The following is a 5,500-nucleotide window of genomic DNA, read 5'->3' on the forward strand; positions in this document are numbered from 1 at the left end:
TTCATTTACAGCTTTCTGAGTCCAGTAATGTTGAAATAGTGCTGCTGTTCAAATGAAGTGAAATCAAGCCCAAATCTGCTCAAAAGCTTTTTCTCTCTATCAGAGTAAGCAGTTTCATTCAGTATTAAGTGCATATCTTGCCAAACTGATAGATGCTTATGCCTTATGAAATACAATGTTTTCTGCAATGCTGTAAGACAGTTTTTAATGTGTTAGAAGTTATATGCACAAAAACTAATGTTAGGACTTCAATGATCAAGATTGTCAGTTTACAGCTTTCTGAGTCCAGTAATGTTGAAATAGTGATTCTGTTCAAATGAAGTGAAATCAAGCCCAAATCTGCTCAAAAGCTTTTCTCTGCTATTAGAGAAAGCTGTTTCATTCAGTATTCAGTGCAAATCTTGCCAAACTGATAGATGCTTATGCCTTATGAAATACAATGTTTTCTGCAATGCTGTAAGACAGTTTTTAATGTGTTAGAAGTTATATGCACAAAAACTAATGTTAGGACTTCAATGATCAAGATTGTCAGTTTACAGCTTTCTGAGTCCAGTAATGTTAAAATAGTGATTCTGTTCAAATGAAGTGAAATCAAGCCCAAATCTGCTCAAAAGCTTTTCTCTCTATTAGAGAAGGCTGTTTCATTCAGTATTCAGTGCAAATCTTGCCAAACTGAAACATGCTTATGCCTTATGAAATACAATGTTTTCTGCAATGCTGTAAGACAGTTTTTAATGTGTTAGAAGTTATATGCACAAAAACTTATGTTAGGACTTCAATGATCAAGATTGTCAGTTTACAGCTTTCTGAGTCCAGTAATGTTGAAATAGTGCTGCTGTTCAAATGAAGTGAAATCAAGCCCAAATCTGCTCAAAAGCTTTTCTCTCTATTAGAGAAAGCTGTTTCATTCAGTATTCAGTGCAAATCTTGCCAAACTGATAGATGCTTATGCCTTATGAAATACAATGTTTTCTGCAATGCTGTAAGACAGTTTTTAATGTGTTAGAAGTTATATGCACAAAAACTTATGTTATGGACTTCAATGATCAAGATTGTCAGTTTACAGCTTTCTGAGTCCAGGAATGTTGAAATAGTGATTCTGTTCAAATGAAGTGAAACCAAGCCCAAATCTGCTCAAAAGCTTTTCTCTCTATTAGAGAAAGCTGTTTCATTCAGTATTCAGTGCAAATCTTGCCAAACTGAAAGATGTTTATGCCTTATGAAATACAATGTTTTCTGCAATGCTGTAAGACAGTTTTTAATGTGTTAGAAGTTATATGCACAAAAACTAATGTTATGACTTCAATGATCAAGATTGTCAGTTTACAGCTTTCTGAGTCCAGTAATGTTGAAATAGTGCTGCTGTTCAAATGAAGTGAAATCAAGCCCAAATCTGCTCAAAAGCTTTTTCTCTATCAGAGTAAGCAGTTTCATTCAGTATTAAGTGCATATCTTGCCAAACTGATAGATGCTTATGCCTTATGAAATACAATGTTTTCTGCAATGCTGTAAGACAGTTTTTAATGTGTTAGAAGTTATATGCACAAAAACTTATGTTAGGACTTCAATGATCAAGATTGTCAGTTTACAGCTTTCTGAGTCCAGTAATGTTGAAATAGTGCTGCTGTTCAAATGAAGTGAAATCTAGCCCAAATCTGCTCAAAAGCTTTTCTCTCTAATAGAGAAAGCTGTTTCATTCAATATTCAGTGCAAATCTTGCCAAACTGATAGATGCTTATGCCTTATGAAATACAATGTTTTCTGCAATGCTGTAAGACAGTTTTTAATGTGTTAGAAGTTATATGCAGAAAAACTAATGTTAGGACTTCAATGATCAAGATTGTCAGTTTACAGCTTTCTAAGTCCAGTAATGTTAAAATAGTGATTCTGTTCAAATGAAGTGAAATCAAGCCCAAATCTGCTCAAAAGCTTTTCTCTCTATTAGAGAAAGCTGTTTCATTCAGTATTCAGTGCAAATCTTGCCAAACTGAAACATGCTTATGCCTTATGAAATACAATGTTTTCTGCAATGCTGTAAGACAGTTTTTAATGTGTTAGAAGTTATATGCACAAAAACTTATGTTAGGACTTCAATGATCAAGATTGTCAGTTTACAGCTTTCTGAGTCCAGTAATGTTGAAATAGTGCTGCTGTTCAAATGAAGTGAAATCAAGCCCAAATCTGCTCAAAAGCTTTTCTCTCTATTAGAGAAAGCTGTTTCATTCAGTATTCAGTGCAAATCTTGCCAAACTGATAGATGCTTATGCCTTATGAAATACAATGTTTTCTGCAATGCTGCAAGACAGTTTTTAATGTGTTAGAAGTTATATGCACAAAAACGTCCCAAGGTTACGTATGTAACCCTAGTTCCTTGAGGGAACGAGACGCTGCGTCGTAAAACGCTTTGGGGAACGTCCCTGACGAGACCGACTCTGAATATCGTGTGCAATCTGTCCAATGGACGAGCGTGACGTCACGGAGCGGGGTGACGTAGCGACCAGGAAGCTATATAAGCACGTGCCGTGCAGCTGACTTCAGCTTCGAGTAGGGAAGCAAGCGCCGGCAGGGGTGCCGGGAGTATGGCTCTGCGACGCAGCGTCTCGTTCCCTCAAGGAACTAGGGTTACATACGTAACCTTGGGACGTTCCTTTTCGGGAACTCGAGCTGCGTCGTAAAACGCTTTGGGGAACGATATGCCAACGCTGCCAGACTACCAAAGCCCTGCCTAGTGTGTATCCGAAGAGCACAGCTTAGGACGAGAGAACAGAAGAGCCCGGAGTGGCTCGCATATCAAGATCGTAGAATCTGACAAATGTAGAGGGCGTGGACCACCCCGCAGCGTTGCAGATGTCCAAGAGGGACACACCTGCTGAGAAGGCCTTGGAGGCCGCCATACTCCGAGTAGAGTGAGCCTTGGCCCCCAAAAGGGGGGGGAATACCAGAGGACTCATAGGACTCGTTGATAGCCTCGACTATCCAACGACTAAGGGTCTGCTTGGTGGCAGGGGAACCCTTATTAGTAGGACCGTAGCATACAAGCAATTGGTCGGACTTTCTCCACAGGGCAGCTCTGTGGACGTATGCGTTCAGTGCTCGCACTGGACACATACAATTTAGCTTCTCTTGGTCTGGCTCCCGAAAGGGAGGAGGACAAAAGGCCTGCAGTACGATAGGTTGTGGTGTTACAGAGGGAACCTTTGGAACATAACCCGCTCGAGGGTATAAGAATGCTTTGGCCATACCAGGGGCAAAGTCTAGATAGGTAGGGGCCACCGAGAGGGCCTGGAGATCTCCAACTCTTTTTAGTGAGGTGATTGCCAGTAGCAGGGCAGTTTTAAGTGTCAGATGTCTATCTGAGATATCTTGTATTGGCTCGAATGGAGCTTTACAAAGAGCCTCTAGAACCACAACCAAATCCCATGGGGGAATACGGGACCGTACTGGAGGTCTCAGCCTCAGTGCACCTCGGAGGAAACGTGTAACTAGGGGGTGTCTACCCACTGACTGATCATTGAAAGGGACATGGAAAGCAGCTATGGCCGCCACGTACACCTTTAAGGTGGAGTGGGATAACCCCGCAGAGAGCCTAGCTTGTAAGAACTCCAGAACTGTCCCAACTGGGCAGTTAACAGGGTCAAGGAGGCGATCTCTGCACCATGAAGTAAAGAATGACCACTTCAGGGCGTACAGTTTCCTCGTAGAGGGAGCTCTGGATTGGAGTAGGGTCTCAACAACCTCAGTTGAGAGACCAGCTGCTAACAGATGTGCCCCCTCAGGGGCCACACCCACAGCTTGAACGACTCCGGGCGAGGGTGAATTATCGTGCCCTGCGCCTGTGAGAGTAGGTCTGTCCTGATCGGTATCTCCCACGGAGAGCCGTCGAGGAGCGAGACTAGATCTGAGAACCATACTTGGCCCGGCCAGAACGGGGCTACTAATAGAAGACGGACCCCGTCCTGGCGTACTCTCGCCAGAACTCCCGGGAGCAGAGCGATAGGGGGAAAAGCGTACAGACGAAGCCTCGGCCAGGTCTGTACCATAGCGTCCAGTCCCAGAGGAGCTGGATGAACTAGAGAGAACCAGAGGGGACATTGCGATGTCTCTCGAGTCGCGAAGAGGTCCACCTGAGCTTTGCCAAACACTCTCCATATCTGCTTCACCACCTCGGGGTGAAGCATCCATTCCCCGGGCCTCGGCCCCTGCCTCGACAGTATGTCTGCTCCCACATTCAATCTCCCAGGAATATACACTGCTCTGATCGAGAGGAGTTTGCCCTGGGACCAGAGAAGGATCTGGTATGCCAGCTTGTACAAGGGGCGTGAGCGCAGACCCCCCTGGTGATTGATATAAGAGACCACTGATGTGTTGTCGGTGCGCAGCAACACATGGTGACCTCTCAGGTCTGGGAGGAAATATTTTAATGCTCGATAGACTGCTAACATCTCTAGGCAATTGATGTGCCATGTCAGATGGCGACCACTCCACAGACCGCGGGCAGGGTGGCCACTCATGACCGCACCCCAACCGGTGAGGGACGCGTCTGTCGCTAGCGTTACACGGCGACGAAGAGCTCCCAGCACCGGGCCCTGATTCAAGAACCAAGGTTCCTTCCACATGTCTAAGGCACGAAGGCATCGCCGCGTGACCTTGATAAATCGAAGTGGATTTCCCCTCGGGGAAAAGCCCTTGGACTTGAGCCACCACTGTAGGGGTCTCATGTGCAGCAGGCCAAAAGGTATCACGTTGGACGCAGCTGCCATCAGCCCTAACAATCTCTGGAATTGTTTGACAGTGAGTGACTGGCCTTCTTTGACTCTCTCGACTGATGTGAGGATCGACTCGATCCGAGCAGGAGACATACGTGCCTGCATCGTGGTCGAATCCCACACTACACCTAGATAGGTGGTTCTCTGAACTGGAGAAAGTACACTCCTCTTGGCATTTAGTCTCAAACCCAGCTCCCCCATAGGTGCGAGAACGACATCTCGATGTCGAACCGCCATCTGCTCTGATTGAGCTAGGATCAACCAATCGTCGATATAATTTAAAATGCGGATGCCCTGCATACAGAGGGATACCAGAGCCGCATCTACACACTTCGTGAACGTGCGGGGTGAGAGTGCAAGGCCAAAGGGAAGTACTCGATATTGATAAGCTTTGCCCCCGAAAGCGAACCTCAGAAACTTCCTGTGTTGTGGAAGGATGGATATGTGGAAGTATGCGTCTTTGAGATCTATGGTGACAAACCAGTCCTCGGATCTGATTTGAGCTACAACCTGCTTGACAGTGAGCATTTTGAACTTCAGTGACATAACTGAGCGGTTCAGGAGACGCAAGTCTAAGATCGGACGCAACCCCCCATCCTTCTTTGGAACTATGAAATACCGGCTGTAAAATCCGGATTCCCTGTCTAGAGGAGGGACCACCTCGATGGCCTCCTTCCTTAATAGGGCTTTCACTTCTTGTTCCATAACCAGAGCCTGCCGGGGGCCGACCACAG

Source organism: Carassius auratus, chromosome 42, assembly GCF_003368295.1.
Source record: "Carassius auratus strain Wakin chromosome 42, ASM336829v1, whole genome shotgun sequence".
Classification (NCBI taxonomy): domain Eukaryota; kingdom Metazoa; phylum Chordata; class Actinopteri; order Cypriniformes; family Cyprinidae; genus Carassius; species Carassius auratus.